We start from the raw sequence: 25,176 nt of genomic DNA, 5'->3' as shown, positions 1-25,176 counted from the left end.
TCTATATACTATTTTCCCTCAATTTTCCCTCAGTCCTCGAGCTTTCTAGCAATGCTGGGTCAATAAACTTGCTCTTCTCTTGTTCTTCCAACTTGTCTTCTGGGAGAAGGCCTGCTGTGCTGGTTCTCAGGTGTGTGTACCTGGGGGAGATTCCCCACCTCCCCACCCCAGGTGCTGGGCTAAGTGAGAGCTGTTTACCCCGTGAGGCCTCCGTTCCCTGGCGGCCCCGCCTTTCCAGGTGCAAGGTGACACAATGAAGAATAACAACACTGGTGGTGGCCAGCTCTCCAGCTCTGGAGTCTGCTCCCTGAGAGTAACTAACCACAGTCTCCCAGTCTGCACTGGCTTAGATGCTCCCAAGGGGCAGGCCCAGGTGCACAGCTTGCAGGTTGCCCAGCAGAAGGAGAGTTCTCGCTGTCCTGTGCCCTCTCTGCTTCCTCCTGTCCCAGGAGAACACAGGATCACAGGCTGTGTCCACTTGGGTGCCCTGGGATCTGGGGCTCTGTGCCACTGGACTTGTGCTCTGGGGACTGCCTCTCCCAAACGGATGGCTTTGCCACCTCCATCTGGAGCCATTCACCTAACCAGCTGGTTTCTCCCCGATGCCCTCATCAGTGCTCTAGCCCTTTATGTGACCTGGTTTGCATTGAGCTTTCCGGGGTGTCCCTCCTCTTACAGTGACTCCAGGAATCTCGAGGCTTCCCTGCCCCTCCTGCAATTGTGCCCAATTTCCCTGCTGAGCACTTTTCTGACAGGGAAAACTCCAGCACAGATTTTTTTTTAAGTTCCTGCTTCTCTAGAGTTGGGCTTTCCTGTCCTGGAGGCTTTCCCTCCTCCACTTTATTCTTATTTATTTATTTGTTTGTTTGTTTTTATTTTTTATTTTTTCATCTTCCTATCTTGTTAGAAGGAAAAACTTTCTCCTATAGCATTCCAGCTGTTCTCTCTTTAAATCTCAGGTTGAATTCATAAGTGTTCGGATGCTTTAAAAGTTACGTAGGTACGTTTGTGGGACCAGGTGAGTTGAGGACCCCCTACTCTTCCGTCATCTTGCCCTCTTCATCAGGCAGACTCTGTGAGAGGGGAAGTGTGCATCAGATGTTACATCCCGAGAAAGAGGGGGGATGGGGAGATATAGGGAGGGGAGCGAAGCTTTGGCAGAGACCTGGGGGCTTCTAATACCTTGCATATCTCCGCTTGGATATCTACCAAGAGTGGTGGCACAAAGCGGGACAGGGGGCGCTGCCACTGCACTACAGCAGCATGTTACAGAAAGGCTTTGGGAAGCAGCGTGGAAGTTTTTTCAGTCTGGTGAGACATGACTGGAGGTCCCTGAGTAATGAGGCCCACAGCTTATAGGAGAGTATCAGAGAAAAACCCCTGAATGGTTAGGGACAAAACATCGGCAGCATTGTTTCCGACTGAATGACTGTGATCAGCTTGACTTTACATATGTCCTTCCAAGAAAACTGCACAACCTTATGGATAAAAGGAAGCAGGGCACTTCTTCCAGAGCAGAGGCCAGATGAGAACCAAATGAGTCTACAATACGTTATTGTGGCACAAATCAAAGAAGTGTTCTGAGAATCATAATGACAGGTCAGACAGGTCATCTGCCTTAAAGGATTCTACCCTGGGCAAATTTTGGAGAATGTGACTATCAGAATTAAGTATTCTGATGAGATATTACAACCAATTAAGTGACTATAAAACCTGAGTCCATTGAGAGGTGAACTAATAAATCATAAGATCAAAAGTTTCATGAGGCATAGGATACATACAAAGTTTTAAGTACTTCCCATCCCTTCCCCCCAAAATTCTTATTAATTATAAAGAGGAAAATTGGGGATCCCTGGGTGGCTCAGTGGTTGAGCACCTGCCTTTGGCCCAGGGTGCGATCCTGGAGACACAGGATTGAGTCCCACGTCAGGCTCCCTGCATGGAGCCTGCTTCTCCCTCTGCCTCTCTCTCTCTCTCCCTCTCTCTCTCTCTGTGTTTCATGAATAAATAAATAAAATCTTTTTTTAAAAAAAGAGGAAAATTGGGGATCCCTGGGTGGCTCAGCGGTTTAGCGCCTGCCTTTGGCCCAGGGCGCGATCCTAGAGTCCCAGGATCGAGTCACATCGGGCTCCTGGCATGGAGCCTGCTTCTCCCTCCTCCTGTGTCTCTGTCTGTCTTTCTCTAAGTGCATCATAAATAAATAAATAAATAAATAAATAAATAAATAAATAAATCTTAAAAAAAAAAGAGGAAAATTGTAATTTTGCAGTGGAGAAGCCTGACGAGTACTTTACCAAACAATCCCCATGAACATCATCAGTAGTGGGCAAATTGAAATTCTGCTCTACCCAATAGGATGCAATTGGAAAAACACAGTATTTCTTTCCAGCAAAGATTCTTAACTTGAGTCTAAACACGTGAGGCAATATCAAAGAAGCCAAACTCAAACCGAGGAACACTACAAAATAATTAGCCTGCAATCTTGAAAAATGTCAAGGTCATGACTAATAGATAAGACTTTTCTGTGACTTTTCCGAAGTCAAAGACTCCAGAGCAAGATAAAAACTAAATGCAATGATTCTGAACTGAACCCCTTTGTCACAAAGATATTATTGAGCTATTTGGTGAGACACAAATGAGGTCTAAGGATTAAATAGCAGTGATGTATTAATGTTAATTTATTGATTGTGTGAGTTGCATTGGTCATGGGAGATTGTTTTTTGTCCATAGATATTAACACTCAATTATTTCAGGGTGATGGGGCATTGGGTAGACAGCTTCATCTCAAGCAATTTAGAAAAAATAAGTTAACCATCTATGGTTGCAAGGTTTTCCTACATATGTGATTGTTTCAAAATAAACATAACAGTAAAATAAGCCATGTGAAATGAGCATTGTTTTCATGATTTATATGTTATCCTAATTTTTCTTGCTTTGATTTTAAATGTCAGTGGAATGAATGTTTTCATAAAAAGGCAATCTGCATGAAAAAACATTGAAATACAGAAAAAACGGATTGTATACTTCAAATAAATCAAGATAATTTTGACCACTGAAATGATAGGAGGCTTTAAATTTGAGCTAGCTAATCACAATAAAAATAATTGTAGAGTTTACTGTTTGCATTCCTACAAAACTACAAGACACATGATACTATTTTAATTTAAAAAGAAAAAAAATAAGGCTTTGGTTTCTTTTTGCGTTGTTTTACCATGATCTAGTTGACTCGTGGAGGCTTTCTTTTAAAAAAAGACACATTTTTAAGCATAAATCAAAATTAATTGTCATTTTGTAACTGCTACTTTATTTAGCCCTTTATGAAGATGGGATTTGGATTCTGGTTGTCTGCACCGAGTGCCAGGGTGGGGGAGTACAATGCAATAATTGATGATTTCAGCAATTTGGTGGCAGCTATCACAAAGAGTAGATCATGGGTTTGTCTCCTAGGACACTGTGAAATGATAAATTTATATGTAGTTTGTATATTATACACACAGACATCCTTTTGGAGCAAACCTTATGGTTTGCTGACTATAAATACTGGTGAAATGATAATGTATGGAAGCAAGGAAATTTTTCTGAGTTTTGTTCTGTTTTGTTTTGTATTTCCCTTTGGGGAAATCTTTCTTTGCTAATCTGCTTCATTCAGTTAAACTCATATCAAATCTTTTATTTGTGGTTCAATATTTGCTTTAGATTTTGCTTAACTTCTCTTGCTATAGTTGTAGGTTGTAACTCTCCAAAGTGTTTGGAGGTCCAGCTTACACGTGACCAGCTATGACAAATAATGCTACCTCTGTGACTCTGCTTATAGTGACTTTTAAAGTTAATTAAGATTGATGGGAAAAGCCGCTCTGTGTGTGATGGCAAGTAGCTTTGCAAAAGCCGTGATACTCTAGCTTTATGCAACTATTTCCGATGCCTTTCTGTGCTCTCACGGAGAATCTGTGAAACACACATTTGACTTGTCTGTGCTCCTGAGCGCAGCAGGATGGAATTTCTGATAACCCCACAGACTATCGGGAGAACGGTAGGTGCACGCAGCACATTTTTGGGAAACAAAGCAACCGTTTTATATTTGATCTCAATAGAGCTGGGGATAACTGATGCTTATCCGCTGGGGTCTCAGAGAGCGGCTTACCATTATTCTCTGGGCCCTGAATGCACTTGGACTGTATCCTGAGAAAAGACTCATTCATCAGAGAACCGCAGTCTGTGGGGAAAACCTTCCCACGACAGCCCTTGGGACAGCTTTTCTATATCACACTTCACTTCCACTCTCAGATGGAATCCGCATGACACTGAATCTCTTCCATGGGGTCAGGTTCTAAAATCAGCATGGAAAGTGAAAATGTATATCATCAAGATAACATAACCAGTGAACTGAGGCACTGGCTGTGCCAGAGGCAGACGGGGGGAAGCCCACCTGAGAGCAGGGCGCAGCGATGCCTCCTCTGGCCGCACCTCGCTTCTCTGCGGGGCTCATAGAGCCGCTATCCACAGCGCACTTGGCCATTTAAAAGCACCTGCTACACGGATCATCCCATTCCATCGGTATGTGACCTACATACGGCAGCTCCCTATTTTTAAAATTTCTCAAAAAAGGGCTCAGTCTAACTGACCTGCCTAAAGAACCTCACGTCGGACTCACGTTTTCTATTTGCTGGATCTCACCTGCTTCTTTTTAAGAAAAGGGCCTTGGGGTTCTGGCATCTGTTCCCCAAGGCACAGCAGCGTTTCGCTGTTATTACGGTTCCGGGCTAGGCCCAGCCCCAGAGCGTCAGCTTGGGCTCAGATCCCTGGGCTTCTGTTCTGTCTTAGTTAGTACCCTTCGCAGATCTTTAGCTCTTAACCTACTATCCTAGAAAGGTGATCAGTCTTCCTTCACGTCACCCCCTCCCCATTAGACAGATAGCAGATGTCCCGGGATTATAAATCGCGGTGCCCTGCTTCTGTGGCTATAAAATTGAAAAAGTTACATGAGTCACCCATTCATTCTCGGCTTGTTTCTTGCATCAGTTTAAATGTCTACAGGCCAGAATCGATGATGTGAGAATAAACAACACTTCTAATCTCTTTCGTTGCTATCGTTCTATCATTCCAGGCTTAAAACACAACATCATTTTTTTTTTCCTCCTCTCTCTTCCTCTTTAATGAAATCTTGACAGCTCAAGCAATGTGTTATATAACCTCGGAAATAGATGAAAAAAGGTCTTTTGCCACTTCATCATCCCTAATCTTCATCTATATGCAAAATTGTCACCTTCTAACAGATTTTACTGATCTTCATTTATACATTAAAAAACAAAACAAAACAAAACAAAAAAACAAGCATTTCTATGAATGCACACTCTATTTAAAATATTCTGATGAGGGGTGCCTGGGTGGCTCAGTTTGGTTAAGCATCTGCCTTGGGCTTGGGTCATGATCTGGGGTCCTGGGATCCAGCCCCAGTAGGGCTCCCTGCTCCGTGGGAACCCTGCTTTCCCTCTCCCTTTGCTTGCCTTATTCCCTACTTGTGCTCTCTTTCTCTGTCAAAAAAATAACTAAAATATTTTTTAAAATATTCTGATGGGTTCCCAGGGCATTTGCCCAAATAATTTACTAAAATAGATAAATAGATACCTGATCACAAATGGGGTATTCCATCACTGAAACACTTAGAATGGGTAATTGCTGTTGCAAATAGTTCAAATATATATAACAGATGAGGAAAAGCTACTTTCATTGTAAACAACTCACATTACAGTAACCTTCCTCAGGACAAAACTGTAGACGCTGTGCACTTGAATTTTGATTGAATGGAAAAAGTAATATAGAAAGGAACATCGACTTGTGGATTTAAAAAATGTGTACACTTTATAAAATCTGACTCTTATCAAATTGTAAAGGAATCAAAAAGTGTATTTTTATTTGTTGGGAGTACATGAGTTTATATAATATAAGTTTGTGTTTTTTTACATAATTATAACCCATGAAGATGAACAACGCAGGAGATAGTTTATCAAGGTAATAATTAGCATTCTTTATGATTTTAAAGTACATCTATATAATTAATAACACCCATACTATAAATTCTCTCTCATAAATATAATTTTGTTTGACAATAAAAAGGGATTTCTGGGATTTTCTCCCTCCTGAAATTATTTAAATTTTCATAAATAAAATGTGAATCTTCTCAACTGTTTCTTATCCCAATTGGTGCGCTTTTTAGTTTATTCTTGATTTTTTGGAAATAACAGAGGGCTATTCGTTAGTATCTAAGTTTTAATAGTTGTATTTAATTGATTCTGGTTCAGTTTAATAATAGATGATAAAACGTGGAGAGTTTAGACTAACCCTGATTTTAGTCTTTAATTCTCCATAATTTCTTGACATGACTAAAGGGGAAATTCATGAGAGTCATATAGAACCTCTGTTATATGTATTTATTGCCTCTGAGGTTTTAAATGTGAGATTGGTGTATGCCTGGACCTGAGCCCTTGTGAACATATGTTCACAAGAGGCAAGAGGGCAAGAGAGAAATTTTATGAAAACCAATCTATATAATTCAAAATTCATACCTGTTTAGTATGACTCATAGAAAAAAAACAACTCTGATATCAAAAGATACTCAATCTTTTTACTGAATCCAGATCATATTATCTACACTGTACTTACAGGAAAATTTTTCATGAACATAAAGGAACTAAGCTTCAGGGACCCTCCTCCCTTTCAGAGGCCTTCCTAAGGTCCTGAACAAACAATGTGTTCACACGGTTTGTGTGTTCACATATGTCTGTAAAATCTGCAAAAGTGACATACTTAGTTAGGATCACTCTTTCTTTCCATTCACATTTCCCCTCCATCACCTGTTCTCTTGAGCTGCTAGAACAGCTATAAGGAGCTGCTAAGGGAAGGTTGAGTGACGATACTTTTAGTGGGTATAATGTTGTGGTTCACATCATTTCCCCATATAGCTCACTATTGACAGCTGTCCTGGGGAGGAAGTTGCTTCCAAGAATGCACCTGCTTCCTCCATCCCATCACACTCCTGCTCTCAGCTGGACAGTCCAGGACCTGTACCCCCATTGTGATATGAAGTGTTCTGCGCACACACACACACACATTCCAGGGATGTGGCCCATGGAGGAAAAGCAAACTCAGCAATGTATGGAGTCAGAATCAAATCTGTAGGAGTCTGAAAACATCATATGAAAACTGTTACTGTTATGGTCATGGAACCGTTATCAGTTGAAAGTTCTTTTTTGTCAGGAATATTTCTAATACATTGTATAAAATTATAAATTTATCTTACGTTTTATTTTTTCTTTGTTGAGTATCATGCAAAATGGCATTTATCAAAATTCTTATATTTGCACAGCATAAATTGCAGCAGCACTACCAAAAATGGATATGTTTGGAACAGCTCAGATGGGAAAGAATCTGACAGAAATTTCCCCAAATTTGATAAAAATCCTACAGTTGTGCAGCCGAAAGGATTTTTTTCTAAACAATCAATAATGTAAAGCAAATTTTGATTAGTCGAGCTAAAAGAGCCACAAAATTATCTTTTTATCTCTACAGAAAATATTACAAGTGATATTGTGTTATGGAAAGGCTGATCAAAGTGTATGTAGCTAAATATTAAGTGTGTGTATTGTAGAGTTTGTCAAGCAATCAGTTACTAAGAATATGTGCATTTTGGAATTTGGAGTATTTTTTATTATTTATTATTTGTTGAGTTTTTTAAAAGATTGACTTTTTAACAACTTTGAGACTCTTAACATACGAAAACTGCATATATTTAAGATATATAATTTGATGTTTGATATATGTATACAATGTGAAAGGATTATCACAATCAAGCTAAACAGCATATCCATCACCTCACATAGTTACAGCATGTGTTCATGTGTGTATGTGTGCATGTGTTGAAACTAAATTTAAGGTCTATCCTCTTAGCAATTTCAGTATACTGTACAGTATTTATAATTATTATCATCATGCTGTACATTAGATGTCTTTCTTTGCATATCTTTTTATTTATGAGTTTATATCATCTCTTAAAATGGAACTTTATATATACATCAGACCCCATAGAACTCTGCTCACACCTGGATGTATTTGATTTTTTTTTCTCTCTCTCTTTCTATTTTTTTAAAAGATTTTATTTTTTTTAAGTAATCTCTACATCACAACCTTGAGATAAGAGTTGTATGGTCCATTGACTGAGCCAGCCAGGTACCCCAACTCTCTCTCTCTCTTTTGTTTTTTGGTAGATGTTTTGAAGACAACTTTTTTTTTTTCAGAAATAAAATCATAAAATTATAAGATTATTTTTAATTCTAAAGACTTTTACGATTTCTTAAGACTCAAGATTCTTAAGCTACGTTAGATGCCAAATAAAGACAACAAATCCATTTTTTGGAAAACTAGTCATAAAAGGTAAATAAAAGGAATTTTTTTAGTATTACTAATTGATTAAATACCACAAAGTATTCATAAAAATTATCTAATATTGTTTTATGAAAAGAAGCAACATAGCGTATATTTTGATGAATTAATAAATTCCAAATAAATTTTAAATCATCAAATAATTTTTAATACATTTTGAAGTATACCTTATCTTTAAGGGAAAACATGATGTTGGAAAAGGTACCAAAATTATAAAAACAAAACACATTTATATAATATGAATATAATACGAATTTTTTAAATTTATTAAACATAGCTATTCAAATTTTTGTGCACTTTGGAATTTTTATTAGACAAAGAGTAGTCACCACTGATTAAATATGTGTTGATTGAATTATCATGCCTATCCAATTAAAGTATAATAAACAATTCTTATTTTCATGGTGTGTTTGTGTAAAATTCCCGAAACTGCATTTTTGTCATTTCGGATTTCTGAACACATGCTATGAAATAACATGCCCCAAATTCTTTTCCTCCTTTTATTAGATTATAGGTGATTTGTTTGCATGAACTGTGACGGAATAAGACATGTTAAAATGAGATTATTTAGAAAAACTAATTCAAAAGACTGGAAGGATTCGGAGAAACATGAGAACATGAGAACAGTTTCTGTTAAAAGAATCCACTTTTCATCTAGATTGTCGCTTTCTAATTAAAGAACACACACTTAAGTCACCTAGGAAAGCAGCACTGGAAAAAGAGGCTTCAGGAAGAAACCTGCGCAGAAGTCTTACCCGCAGAGGGCAAAGCCCCCTGTCCGTTCTTGCCTCCAAGTCGGCTGCACACAAATTAAACTGCACTTCAGGAAAAGTGGTTTTGAATTGTAGACACACATTTTAAAATAAAACTTGTGGAGTTCTTCTCTGTCGAAACCATCTGAACTGTCAGTTTAGCTAACCTTTGTTTGCCTGTCACTGAGTTCCCGTGATTAAATGTGAAGATTATAATCATTAACCATGCCAGGGGTTCACTGTGGGTGGAATTTGATGTGCAGATGACATTCTGTTTATACGATGAAGTCAAAATCAGACTTCATTTTTTCTAGCTCAGCACCCCGAGGTCTCTGGGTTAGCTACCCAGGGCCAGAGGCACTCGTGTTTCCTGACTGTAGATTAAATCCTGTATTTTCAGCGGCTGGGGACTATTTCCCTACATCCTGTGATCGCTGCCTCCCCTTGAACTGAGACATGGACATATTTGACATCGTAGGGGCGGCTTAATTGAATCATTTTCATCCATTTAAAAATATCATTTTTTTAAAACATTTTGTCCATTAAGCGATTTTTAATGAATATGTTCCTTTGTCCTGTTAGCTTCTTGCTATAAATAGCAGTAACATAAAGAATGTCAAATATTGCTGAAGTTATTCGGCTACACATGCAAGCAGAGCAGATAGAGGCTCAGCAGACTAAGTGATAAAGTGATTTCTCCAAGAGCTAGTTTTTAATACCTTTCTCTATATATTACGATGTGCGATAACTTTAACTGTGTTTATTCACTGTGTGAAAGGAAATTAGTAAACTGGTAAGCAATTTAAATTCAAGGAACGTACTTTCTTTTGTTTTCCTTTTAAGTTGAATTAAACTCCATTTGAGACGACCACAAAACAAACCTGTATTTTTGGCTAAGATTTAACGATGAAAAGAATGCTATGTTGAAGGACTATAACATATTTATATTTATATTATTTTACTCTCTGACACTTGATTTTTTTTTTAAATTGAGGGCAGATTTGTAGTTTGTAATTTTTACTCCCTACAATAGATTAAAACTTTATTCTAAATAAGCAAATTTGCCATTCAACAAGCTTCAAAAAGTATACCCTCGGTGGTTGATTTAACTGGTTAAAACACATTGATTTACTGACTACCTGAGCTTCTAAGATACAATGAACACAATCACTAAGTAAGCCACGTATCAAAGAAAAGAAGTAAAGCTCCTCCATAAAACACTTCTGATTTAAAATCACATTCTTAGATTCTATTAGGCTTTATTAATTGATACATTAAATAAAATTAGAAATAACCAAAATTCAATTACATATTAATAACTTTTTTTTGCCAATCAGTAAAAATATTATTTGCCATCCAAGCATAACCTGTCAACTTCAAATAACATCTCAAACATCCTTGGAAGTAATGAGTTTTGCACGAAAAGTAATAAAGTAAGGCTGTATGGTTCCAAGTAACTATAGATATAGTTTCTCATAAAAGAAACCTGATGCCATTTGCAACATATACATTGATCTTTACTGTAATTCAGATGAGCTTATTTTTTTTAATGTATGGAATAATGACCTAAGTGTGATTACAAGAGTGTTGAATGAAAATGCACCATGTTTAGTATTGTGAATTCAGATAATAATCAAGGCAAAAACCATTGAAGGGATAGTGATAATATTTGAAATAGGGTAAATTATAGCTATGATGCACTAATTAAAACCATAGATGAATTGTAAGAGAAGACAACTTGAATCCCTCATTTAGTGGGTTTATCTGCCTCTGAGTCATGGGGCTATCCTGCTGCTAAATCTTCTCTGAACTTCTTGTTTCCATTCACGTTATAGTGATTTTTCCAGTGGATCTCTGCAGTGAGCCTGCTCTCTTCCCTCCTTGTCATCCACACTGTTGGGAGTGGGGTGGAGGAGGCATGACTGCAGCCCTCATAAAGGCTCTGCAGGTGCTCCTCAATACTGCCCTTTTGGGTAAAAGAGAGAGGAGTCAGGGTCAAGGGAGACACTGTGCAGAATGATTATAACTGAGGCAGGTGCTTTCTTACGAAATGAAAATCCAACATAAGACATCATCATCTCATGGGGCCACATTTATTCCAACATAACTTTGATGGACAAAGGTAACACGCCCTCCTCACCCCACCACCTGAATGTATATGGTACATCATAAAAGAGATCTATGAGCCCCTCAGGGACATTCAAACATGGGACAAGATCAAGTGGAAGTCACACATGGTCTTAGAACCAAGAATGAATACTCATAACACTGGTAAGTACAGTAATAGTAATAGACAAAAATGAGTCCTCCAGTGCTGAGTGCCTATTGTGGCCAGGCATAATTCAAATTGCATTACATGTATGAACCAATTTAATTCCCAAACCACTCCCTAAGTCTTACTTTTACCCCTATCTATAGATGATGAAACTGAGACAGAGAGGTTATGTAATTACCTGGTATCACACAGATAGAAAAAAATATAATGATCAAGATACTAATGTGAGCAAGTAAAAACAAAACAGAGCACAACAGATAAAAACACCGTGTCTACAATGAAGGCACACACATGATGTTTCATCATGATGTTGCATCCATGTTCCTGCAAGAGATATGTGGCAGTATTACCACAGAGCCAACTGTGGCTATATTAGAATGGTGGGAAGTCTGGTGGGACTTTTCTTTATATATTTACCTTTCCTTTGATTTTGTTTGTTTTTGTATAATGGCCATTAGGCCATATTTTAACTTGAAAACCCTGGTCTAGATGGTTTAGCTAGAAATTTAAGATTCAGATCCTGGAGGGATGCCTGGGTGGCTCAGTGGTTGAGCATCTGCCTTCAGCTCTGGGTGTGATCCTGGGGTCCCAGAATCGAGTCCCACATCAGGCTCTTTACATGGAGCCTGCTACTCCCTCTGCCTATGTCTCTGCCTCTCTCTCTGTGTCTCTCATGAATAAATAAATAAATATTTATTTAAAAAAAAATCCAGGTCCTGGAAAGTAAACCTGAGACAATATCAAGGCTCTCACACTAAAGGCATAACTAGTTAGATTGGAAACACAAGCCCAAACATAAAGAAGACTCAATATTTAACTGACCTGGTGAGACTCCTACCCTATGTTAGCTACAAAAGTCCACAGATTTTATGAGAAATAGAAGTGACTCCTTCAGGGAGTAGTTAAGTAATCCCCTTACTATGAGCTCCAAATTAAGTGAACATTTGTCAACAAATTAAACAAGACTTGTATTCAGGCGATAACTCCTCTATGAAAATACAGGTTTTCCTTTTATCATTGGTTAGAGTATGTGCCAGAGGGCTTTTAGCATTTGGAATGTCACCCTGCCCGTGTAGCATACATAGCTAGTTTCTTATTTCTGCTGATCCTTTAACCTGCCATTGATATGATGAGCACTGGGTATTACATAAGACTCATGAATCACTACCTCTGAAACTAATAATACACTATTGTATTAATTAATGTGTTAATTATTTGAATTTAAATTTAAAATAAAGTAAATAAACAAAATAAAGATAAGAAATAAAATAAAATAGCCACAATCCAAAACACTAATAACACCAAGTGCAGGCAATGATGTGGAGCAATGAGAACTTTAGTTCATTACTGATGAGAGTGTAAATGGCTCATCCACTTTGGAAGATTGTTTGGCAGTTTCTTACAACACCAAACACTCTTACTATATGGCCAGTCATCCCTCTCCTTGATATTTAACCAAAGTAGTTGAAAACGTATGTCCACAGGAAAACTTGCATGCATGCCTATAGCAGCTCTGTTCCTAACTGCTAAAACTTAGACAGGACTGTGATGCACCCAGACAATGGAATATTATTCATTACCAAAAAGCAAGGAGCTATCATGTCATGAAAAGACATGGAGGAACTGTATATGCCTGTTACTAACTGAAAGAAGTCGATCTGAAAATCTACATCCTGTATGATTATAACTAGATGACATTCTGAAAAAGCATATTGTAATTGTAAAAATATGTATTGTATTGACATTCTTACAAGCATATTGTAAAGGAAAAGTACATTAAGTCGCTTTATTGCTTTTTTAATCTCTCACCAAGTCTCTCCTCCTGTTAATTGGTTCTTTCGCTCTACTCTATGCCCTGGACACCAATACCAGAATGGTTTTCCTAAGTCCTAAATCGCTACAGTGATCATTCTATTCACTCCCTCAAGTCTCCCTATCATCCAACTAACAAAGCTCAACCTCCTGTACATCAGATTTGTCCACACAGACAGGTTACTGGGTAAATTCATTTCACGTCTCACAGGTCAGTCATTCTGAAGTACTTGTACTTTTGCCAAAGGTGTCCATGCCTGGTTCCTGACCCCTCTCTCCCTGGGGCATATTCCCCTGACTTTTCCCAGCCACTGTTTTCATGGAGTAATCACCAACATTGCTCATCTTAAGTTTCATATCTCCTATGAAGGACTTACCCTCATCCCAAGTTGAATGAATCTCTCTCTTTTTGTGTTCATTGAATCGTCTGTCCTTCTAAATTGCAGCTAACAACATGCATCTTTACTTTTCTTAAAAAAAAGATTTTATTTATTTATTCATGGGAGATGCAGAGAGAGAGACAGAGACACAGTCAGAGGGAGAAGCAGGCTCCCTGTGGAGAGCCTAATGTGGGACTTGATCCCAGGACCCCAGGATCATGACCTGAGCCACCCAGGTGCCCTTCATCTTTACTTCTTATCTGCGTGCATTTGCTGAACCATATCAGGTATTTTTTAACCCTAAAAACCACAATAATATCTAATATCTTTTAAACAATAAATATTAAGTGAGCAAATGACTTCACAATTTAGCACTCATATGAAATGTTTAAATTCAAGACTGTTCATAAATGTGAAAAGACTGTGACACACAACTGAACATTTAACAACATCATCAACTATTAAGAAAAAAAATCAATAGATTCCTGCTTTGTCTTAAAATAGAATTTGCATCACATCATAATGTTATACATTAGAGCATCCATCTAGAGTCACTGAAATTTCTTACAAATCAACACTTTAAAAAGTTAAGCTTTATATATGCAGGTATTTGATCTCCGTGATATGCCTTTCAATAAATACCCTGGCATCTGTGTCAAAATATTAGACTGTTATTTCTAACATTATATCTGCTCTAAGAACAGCCCAATATTTGAAATCAGAGTTATTCTGAAAAATCCAGGGTATACTATCATATTTCGCAGGAGGTAGCACTTCGTTTTCTGAAACCCGGATCCAGGCGCTGACATGTAGGAGACTGGATTCTGGTTTCAACATACCAGCCTTGCCCAAGTCAGCACCTCAAGTTCCAATTGCTGGGGGTGGGAGAAGATAATTCATAAAGTTATTTTAATTCACATCTTTATATATATATATATAAAATATTTATTGACATATATTAATATTATTGTAATATATATATTAATTTCTAGACTGGCCTCAGAAGCGGCCCCCAGAAGATGCTCTACATTTGCAGAGTTAAGTCTAATATATTTCAATCCTCTCTGGCTCACCCACATCTGGAGTTCCTGACCCTGCTTCCATTGCTTCCACTGTTGCTCCATGAGAAGGTTTTAGTTTAGTGAAGGCTTCTCAAACTTTAACGTGGATAAGAATCACCTGGAGAACTTTTCTTTTTTAAGATTTTATTTATTCATGAAAGACACAGAGAGAGAGAGGCAGAGACAGAGGCAGAGGGAGAAGAGGGAGACAGAGGCAGAGGAAGCCCGATGTGGGACTCAACCCAGGACCCCAGTATCATGACCTGAGCCAAAGGCAGATGCTCAACCACTGAGCCACCCAGGCGTCCCACCTGGAGAACTTGTTAAAATGCAAGTTCTGATTCTGTGGCTCTGGTGTGGGGTGGGAGAGTTTTAATTTCCAACAAGCTCCCAGATGAGGACACTGCTAGTTCTGTGTCATGAATCATTTTGTGTAGCAAGAATTTGTTGACAAAGCATGGATTATTGGAGTGATTATATAGTAGGTTTGTTTAGATTTTGGACTCTGGTTTCACTATTTACTAGCAGGGGAACCTTGAATAACCTGTATAAATGTTCTCAGCCTCAAGAAACTTTTCCAATAAAATGGGCTGTTAATATTTCAGAGGGCTCATGGGAGGACAGGGGAAAATATACTTAAATGTCCACTGCCTGTTAAATGGGAGGTTACTCCTCAATGTAAATGCCCTTTGCCTCTCCCCTTCCCCTGAACCTTCAGCCCGATCACTTATTGAGAGACTTTGTCACTCACTTTCTCCTGCTCCTGCTTGCCCCTCCTAAGATCATGAGGACCCACCCTGGGGAAATCTTGGTAATGCAACCCTCTATTATCAAAAGAAAACTTTTCCCCCTAGATCTATAGTTAACATGCCTCCAGTAAGTTTTGTGACATCCATTGAAGACAGGGAAATTTAATGAGAATTTTTACTGGGCTGTCTAATTTGAACATGGTAGGTGCTCAGTAAAAGTCACCCCTTCCCCCTTACCAACTTCTCTCCTAATAAGTGGGCATATCATAAAAGCCCATTTTGCTAGTGTGCCCGTGTATGGTGATTTTCCTGAATTCCATTTGGTTGAAAAGTTTAATTTTAATAAAACAAGTTTATTATTTATATGATCCAGCATAATCCATTTCAGCTGATTATTATTTTTTTTAATGTTTAAACAGTTGTTTGAGTGTCAATTAAAAGGAGCTATAGAACACAGAATAGAAATTACCATCATCATTGTGGCATTTGGTGTATAAACAATCAGATGCATTTGATCCCAAAATTAAGCAAGCAGGGAAATATTAGAACAAATATACTGCAGACCAAAATAACATGACAGATATGATTTATGCATGAAGGCTATGGGAGGTGACATATTTTTAAAATTGTCTATGATCGATGCTACATTAAGTAAAAACATTATTTGTGGTATTCCCCCCCAGTGTATGTTTTATTCTAACTTTTGTTTTGATGTTATTCCCTTCCATTCAAAGATATAGGCCATCCACCTCAATGGTGGACTATACCTTCATGTAATATCTCATAAATATCACAACTTCTTATATTTCCCAAACGTCTCTGATTCAAGGGGAAAAGTTACGTTAAGCATTGCTTTAGATTCTTTCAGACATTGTTAGTCCAGCACAATATTAGAAATGTTGTTGTGCTAATCTTTATCCTGGTGTAGAATGTGGTTAAGTAAGCTTTACTTGAAAGCAGTTTTACTCCTCTTAAAAAAATCTGTTCCAGTTACTTAACTGAGTAGATTTAAAAACTGTGCATGGCCTACTACTTTCCTATCAACAGCATGCTTATAATCTATTTGCCATGAATCAAAATGTACACATATTTGTACACATCTGTGCCATAATCTGTGGGTCCTTTATGCTTATCAGACACCTGTCTCTATTCAGGAGTCCCTCCTGTCAAGTTTTACCTTTCAAGTCCCAGGATTCTAAGCCAGATATTTTTCATTGATTTGATAGCTTAAAATTAAAAGTTAAATACAAAAGAACAGCTAAGTATGGAATGTTTTTCTTCCTTTAGACATAGACTTTTTAAATTTTATTTTGCTTCATGGATATTAGTACATGATTAATACATTTTGCTTCATATATATTAATACATGAATGTAGGTTGGCACTTCAAAACAGATATCTGTTACACAAAACATGGTTTTCCAAACTTTTATGCCCATGAAGCTCTTTTATTTTTACTTTTGTTAATGAATCATCCAATAGGCCTGCAGAACATAATAGCATTTGAATTGAATAAACCCAGGTTTGCATACCGGTCCCCAACTTTAGTTACAAACAGATTTCTTAATATCATCCAATACTAGCATTTTCTAAGGAAAAGGAAACTGAGATCAGGCTTTATTCCCTCAGATTGATGCAGATATAAAGTGAAATTATACATGTGAAGTGCTTACCATTGTTCCTTCCGCTAGTAATTAATACATGTCTCCTTCTATCATCATTAATCTAGTTTCTTTTCATTTATTTTTTGAACAATAACATTCTGAGAGACTTCCCAAGTCATTTTAGGATCCATTAACCCCAAAGTTCTTCTCGTATTCTTTTTTGCTAACTGAAGTATGGCACTCCCTTTTGAGATTAATATTTACCTGAACTTGCCCCTGTCAAGTAACTAATCAAAGAAACACCACATTTGTTATGTGTTTTCTTATTTCTCCATCCTGATTCCACAGAACAAATGGCAACATTTATCTACAGGTGGATAGATGTCAGTCTTCAAATAGTAATATTAATCATGCTACATGAACAGATTCATTACCAAAATTTACATTTATTAAAAAAATGTTGGGAGAGATAGATCTAGTTGAAGTCCTTATTCTTAGAATTAGATGATCACAATTTCCAAACTCATCCTGGACTATTTCCTTCTCAAGGTGGAAAGATCACCCAAATTCACAAAGACCTAACATTCTAAATATTCTAATATTAACATTTATTCTCAGTGATCTAATAAGAGCATTCAAATTAAAATGTAATTAACGTTCCCTAATCTGGATGCCTAGGTTAAATATTAATCACATAGATTCAGTGAATTTGAATCTACTTTTATTTCCTAGCTTTGCTTCTCATGGAGCCACCCAAGAACAAACACATTTTAATTTTAATTACATTATCCAAATGTTCACCAATGAAATGTAACAAAAATAAAATCATGCTATAATTAATTCATGTCGTATTTACATGACAGTCATAAACAAGTGTGGCCCACCCATAGCAAAATGACATTTCCATGAGATTATATTTCTTTTGAATTTATGATTATATTTCTTTTGAATTTACGTTTGGATATCACTAATTTTACATTTATCAAAATACTCATGGAGAAATCCACTAGGTTAAATGTTTATTGCAATGTAAATGTATATAGGGTACAGCAAGCTTACTAAGTGAAGTACACGTAAATTGTGGGGGTGCCTGGGTGGCTCAGTCAGTTAAGTGTCTGGCTTGTGATTTTGGCTCAGGTAGTGATCTCGGGTTTGTGAGATGGAGCCCTCCACCCAGTCTATGTGCTCAGTGGGGAGTCTGCTTCTCTCTTTCTTCCTCTGTCCCTGGCCCTTTGCTCTCTATCTCTCTCTCTCTCAAAAAAAAAAAGAAGAAATATAAATTTCTAAACCATTATTTCATCTCTAAAGATTATGTCTCTGTCGAAGTTTCTTGTAGTAAAGTCTATACCCAGAAAACCCACCTAATAATGAACATTGATCAAAATCCATAGTGGGCTTCACTGTGAAATATTTAGAGCTATGACCACTAGCATTTTTATTCAATACACAAATATGTAGTGAAACCAGTATAGATTTTATAATACTATGACAACTTATGAATTGAAAGAAATATTTAATTTCATAGTAAGTAGCTTTATTGTTTTTCCTTTATACCTATACTTTTTACTATTGAATTTTTTAGTACAACCAAATTTCCAGAGCCTCAAATGTGTTTTAAGTGTAATGTTATTTAAAGCATACCTAAATAGTATTATTAAACACACACACACATACAAACACACACATTTCACATTGAAATCAGTCCCTGATGAGCCATATATATACAGGCAAAATTAAGGCATCTGACCTTAGCAGCATACCTCCTTATAGTTCCTAACTCATTCTTTACAATAGAGATTTATTTGAGTTTATGTCTTTTCCAATTTTTTCTGTTGCTTTTTAACACATCTAGGTCTTAAGATTAATATGATTATTGAATTTCTCATTTGCAAGAATTAATTATAATTTCTAAAACTAGATACTTCCTGTATCTGCCAAACTTAATTTCAATTATCTTACCAAGCATGACCTCTCCTTGCTCCTCTCTCTCTCAGGGCCTCCTGAGAATTTTATCCAGTGTTATACATTGCTAATCTACGTATGATAGAAAGTATACACTGGAAACTACGGTACACATCATGATTTAACTTTTTCTTCCCAGATCCTGCTACCTAAATACTTAGTGTTACTGAAGACACCCCTCCGTTCAAGCCCAGAAGACTGGGAGTATATTCCATGAAATCATACTTGCCATTTCCCCTCCTAGTGAGGATTAGTTAATGACCTCTCCATACCGCTTCTCTCCTGGTATTAACTTTAGCATGACTTGTACTGTCTCCCTTCCTGCTTCCCCCACTGCCTTTGCATCATTCTTGGAAACCAGAACATCCGCAAGGATGATCCACCCAATACATCACTGGCTTGTCCATGCCTGGACCTCCTTTCCTCTACCGTTTTCTCAAATACACTCCTTCACCCTGCTGTGCCTCTTCCCATCATCAGTATCTGTGTCACTTTTACATCTTGATTTCAAATGTTTGCTTTTGATTCACCTGTCTCTGACTTTTCCAACTTCCAGTTTTACACAACTGTCCATCACAATCACCAAGGAATGCACCGATCCTACTTGGCTTTTACTGTATCTTGACTATCCTCATTGTCCAGACTTCGTTTTTTGCACTTAGCACTGTAATCACACTCTTGTGAGCATCATTAACTTCCTTGCCCTTCTGAATTGGGGGACACACTCACCTGTGGAAATATTGCTGCTTCATAAGCTCTGTCCCCTGCAGAGGCTGCACACATGCAGGTGAATGTTGCTGGATAAAAATTTCAGAAACTTGCTGGATGGACTCACATCAAGTATATGACCATTGATCTCAAATAGGCTCTCGACCATGGGGTTATACAACTCCATTTCTCTAGTAAATTGTCTTTCCCACTCTCTAGGGGGACAGTCTCATTCCTTCTCAAATCACCAACTCCTCTACCACTTGACTCTCAGCACAGGAATGAAACAATGAAACCAGTCAAGAACTATACCTCACTCTTCAAACACCCTTCTGACCATCTGTACCCCTAAGGTCAACTGCTCCAGGTGTGGCCATGAAAGAACAGTCACTGTTCAAAGATTCACCTCAACACCTGTGTCCCCTATGCTCTTCCTACCTGTCTTTGTACTGACTTCCCTTCCTTCACAGCTAGATTTCTCCAAAAGTTTCCCTTCATCCTGCCTTACCTACTATTCCATCTCCCAGTTTCACCTCCACTTACTCTGATCAGACTTCTAGAGCATCCCTCCAGAGCTGGTCCTGTGTAGTTTGCCACACCTGAAGGTCAGTGTTCATGTGATTGTATCTTGTTGGCATTTGGCACTCTCTCTTTCATAAAATTTTCTTTTCTCGGCTTTCTTGACATTTTACCCAGTCACTGGCAATGTGCTCACATTTCTTTGGTTGTTTTCTTTTTCTACTTTATCGATGCACCAAATAGAGCCCTGTTCTAGGGCTCCCCCTCACCCCTAATCTGTATATCTGCACTCCCCCCACAAGGTTACCTTACTTGTCCCATGACAAGTGGCATCCATACACTAACCTTCAAATTTACATTGCAATCAGCAGCACAGCCTTATTCTTTGACCACCAGATGCCTACATCTGACTCCCTACTTGCTGTCTTCATTAGTAGATGCACCAAGTTTAGACAAAGCAGAAACAATGGTTTTCCCTTCCACTGATTTCTTCCCAATTCTCCCCTTCAAGCACTCTCCTTTTATTAAATGCCATAACCATTCACCCAACCATGTGACTCTTCTGTATGAACTTTTCAAAAATTTTTTTTGCTACTTCCACTCTTGAAATGAAAGTAAAATAAAATAAAACCCTGATGTAAATCTAAATAGAATTCTTTTAAGAGTGTGAAAGAATTTTTTTTAATTCAGCATTATTACATCAATAAATCTTAGCTTAAAAGGATGATAAATTTATATTTTTTATATTGACAAGCTGGTATTAAAAATTAGATGTATTAGCAACACTTATTCCACCTCATTTGAGTTGTCTATTTCAAACCACATTGACTTCAGTATCTGTCATTCTGACAATGAAAATCATATGGTAGTGTTACAGTAATACAATAAAGTATCATAAGATAATAGTGCAAACACTTGGCAATTTGGAAAAACAGAAATTTAAAAACTGTACTTCAAATACTATATATATATATTTTTTAATTCATTAAAATCATTTATATATTTATCTGGAAAGAAGTACTGTCTTATTGCAGTGTTAATTGATTGCAATGATATTTTTATCTTATATTATCTTTACTTTATCACTCACATTTGTGTTCATACACTATATGTTTGATTATATGACACATTAATTATTTAAGCTAACATATGATTAATTTTCTTCAAATTATGGTAGAAAAAAACAAATTATGGTAGTATATTTTTGTCTTAAAAACACAGAATGAATTTTACTTGATAGTTGTTACATGTTAAATTGTTATGGCTACAGTGTGATTTCCAATAATGGAAATGTAAAAGATATATAGGAAAAATGCTTATAATTATTGTTAGATCTATTTTACATACAGCAAGTATGTGAGATATTGTAGCCATGGCAGGAGAGTAATTATTTTAATAGAATGATACCAGTATGTAAAATTCTCAAAGTTGGCAATTCTTCTTTTTTCTAATATCTTCAAATACTGAAGTGCACAAAGAATTATAAAAGTTAAATAGGTGCAAGCAGAAAATGGTTTTATACCTGATAAATTATGTATTTGATAAGATTTATTATTATTATTACTGCCCAGCTTCGCCTCGTTGAAAGAGCACTCTGCCACTTTTTCAATGTTCACGTTTCATTGATAAGATCTCATTGACTAATCCCAGAGGATTTCCTCCATGTAGCATTTCAGTCCTATGTATTTTGCTTAATTGAAGCATGTTGGGGAAAATATCATTGTTTTCATTAATATGTTGAGTGAAAATAACCTTAGGTAAATTATTTCACCACTTAAATAGCATAACAGTTCTATATACTGTCAGACTTAACCACAGCAGATTTTGCAATTGTCGATGTGCTTCATAATTGTCTGCTGTTATAAGTGTCTACTGTTTGCGATTCTGAGATATCTATGGGTAGGCATGGGAATGGGTGATCATGTGTGGAATAATTTTTGAATGTTTCAAGAAAGAATTAAGTTCAGATACAAATGCAGTGTTTGAGAAAAGTCCTCTTGCCTCTTCTGACAGAGGAACTGAACAGGACCAGCTGTCCAACACCATCATCATGGATCATGAGATCAGCTGTGGCCCCTGGTGCCTGGAATCCTCCGAATTCCATCCAACTCAGGAAGCACATTACTCGAGCCCTACCCTCTGGGAAGTCCTCAACTCACAGTTTCTATTACAGATGTAACAACAAAAGCAAAAGAGTCATAACAAGTTATGAGAACTTGTTTCTTCCTATGCCCCTATACCATATAAAAATTGTGGGTGGTCTTGAGTGCTCCTACAACCTCTGAAAGTTTTAAGAAAAAAAAACACCATCATTTCTTTTTTGCAACATCAGACATCATGTGTATGAGGAAAACCCCAAACCACCCTGTAGTCACACATCGTTTGTGACATGTATGCAATAAAAAGGCCAATCTGGTTTTTGAGGTTAAGTCATTTTATCACATTTACATTTCACAATGATCATTAGACTAGTCCGGGCTGAGGGAATCAATTGTAAGAATATCTAAGTATTAGCAATAAAACACAGACTTTGTTGAATCTTTTATCAAATTTTAGAAATCTGGACCAATCCCAAACCCTCCCTGAATAGTCTGAACTTGAAAAGCTATAAAAGATGTCAGAGAAAAATAACAATTTCATGAACTGTTGTTTTTATATGTTACATTCTGTTGGCATTATCACATCCCTCAAATATCTGAAAAATGTCTAAGATTAGACGCTTCAATTAAGTGCCCTAGAAGGTGGCCTGTAGAACTCAGGGCAGAGGTTCCATCCGGTGGGTGCACTACAGCCTAGCTCCTGAGCGGCCACACATGGAGCGGAGAGATTAACGTGTGCATTTTGAGGAAGAGGGTCAGGCCAGCTGAACTCTGGTTTCTTATTTATTTCTAAAACTTGATCTAGCATATCCAACCAATCTCTCTTCTATAATCTAAACTTCACTCTGTTGAGTTGAGATGTGAAAAGATACTATGTGCCACTAATTAGTGACTTAAAAATCCATTATTCTTTAACCCCTGTTCTATATATTACTTGCCCCCCCCCACTCCCCGCCGGGGTCAATTGATGTTTCAAGCAAGTAAGACTGCAGGAAAGGTATTAGCTGCAGGATTGCCAGAGAAAAACAGGACAGTGACCTTTCCAAATTCTCTAGAGTTGGAAGAAGAAAGAATAATGCATTTGCATAAATAGAAATGATGATGTATTTAATGGTAAGCATCTTTGGGGGAATATTGACTCAAAAACTTTGAGTCTATTACTGAGAGATGGATTTATTTTGCTGTGTAAATTCATATGTGAATGTATCCAAAGGATGTTTATGAGCATCAGAGGTGCAATTGTTCTGATTGTTCTGTACCTCTTAGAAGATGATTAGTCATTTTTAAATAGTTTTCAAACAAGGTTATATTGCTGTGCCAAATCCTACCGAATCATCCTAGTTCTACTCATAGACGTGGTTTTATTGGGAAAAAAAATTACTTTATTTTTTAAAATTTATTATTATTTTTTTTTTTGGAAAAAAAATTTTAGGACATTTCACACACATTTTGTTTTTTTCCTTTGCCAGTCATTTGCCTTGCTTTTTCTCACGCCATAGTATTATAAATACTATTATTATAGTATTATAAAACACCATCCCATTGATGTAAAGTCATATGTGAATCGGCCTCCTTGCGAATGCAGTTCCTGGTCGGCAGGAAACCCGGATTTTAAGGTGCTGGGGAAATGCAAGGCTGAGGAATGTGTCTAAAAATAAAATATTTAGGATCAGAGTAATAATGACTTCACCCTAGCAAAAAGTCCCCCCCCCCCACCCCATTTAAAATGAAACAAAGTTACTCGTGTCATTGGCAAGCCGGGTGGAGCCAGACCCGGGTCCCTGCAACAATGGAGTCACCAGGCCACTTTGCAGGGCCCTCTAATTCGATGTGTCAGGCCCTCATCAGCTCTGTTGCACGGGCCTCGGCTCCAGCAGAGCGGGTTTGTTTCAGGGTGGCTGAGGATGCAGAATAACGGACCAACCCGGGCAGGTCTCACGGCTTCTGTGATGGGGACAGAGTGAATCCATCATCTGCTGGAGAGGCCGAGGGAAAGTGACAGGCTCATTCATGCCTCCGAGACATTTTTGAGGTCTATTGACAATTTTAATCTGTGCACTCTCGATGACCCCCCGCGCTCCCTAATTTAGAGCGTGTAGCCATGTGCGGAATGTGCCCGCCGCAGATAGGGCAGGCCGGAGGCTGCAGGGCCGCAAGCCCTCCGAGCCGTGGCCTTCTCTAAATGCATCCTGCCTTGAACCTGACACACACATATGAGCTCCATTTACAGGAGGATTTCAGAGTTAATTAAACGCTGAATTTGTTTCTTTGGAAATCACATATGCCTCGGGGTTAAGTAATAGCATTGCAGCAACTACTTTCATTTAGGATTAAGCATACTGTACATTTTCTGAGGGAATTTTATTTTTACAAGGAACACGTCGATAGAGATGGGGAAATTGTCCCCCCCACCCTCCCCCCGTTTACTACAAAAGGTTTTTAAAATCGCTTTGAAGAAGACACCGTATGCTAAAAGATGCTGCAAATCAGCAAATTCAAAATCGTCTTTTTACGCAAAAAAGCATTGGAAACAGACAAATAAAGGACAATGCTGGGAAAATTGCTACTTTCCCCCTGATAAGGCCGGTGAATGACTTCCACGGAAGACTCTTAGCTTTGAGTTTTCTTTGCTCTGGATTTGCTCGGGGCATGCCACGGTGATAATTCCAGAAGCAGAATATTTACAAATATTTGGGTCAAAGATGACAGGTCAGATTTTTATTACCAAACTTGCAGGTCAATGCTGATATATATCATCTTACTCCCACTGAAGAGTCTTACACAGAACAGTACTTTCATTCGTAATTTCCTTCTGGTGAG

General features: G+C 37.6%; 1 long non-coding RNA gene across 1 annotated transcript in view; it reads right to left on the bottom strand.

Moving 5' to 3' along the window:
- Window positions 1-916: 916 nt before the first annotated feature.
- Window positions 917-25,176, bottom strand: part of LOC140608289 (uncharacterized) — a 51,288-nt gene continuing 27,028 nt past the window's right edge. Inside the window, exon 4 of the long non-coding RNA XR_012010312.1 lies at window positions 917-1,073. This is a non-coding gene — a long non-coding RNA (uncharacterized lncRNA). The remainder of the gene's footprint in view (window positions 1,074-25,176) is intronic.

The sequence above is a fragment of the Canis lupus genome, chromosome 17 (assembly GCF_048164855.1).
Source record: "Canis lupus baileyi chromosome 17, mCanLup2.hap1, whole genome shotgun sequence".
In the NCBI taxonomy this organism is placed as follows: Eukaryota; Metazoa; Chordata; class Mammalia; order Carnivora; family Canidae; genus Canis; species Canis lupus.
Note: the sequence above shows the minus strand (reverse complement) of the source record. Positions and strands in the feature narration are given on the sequence as shown.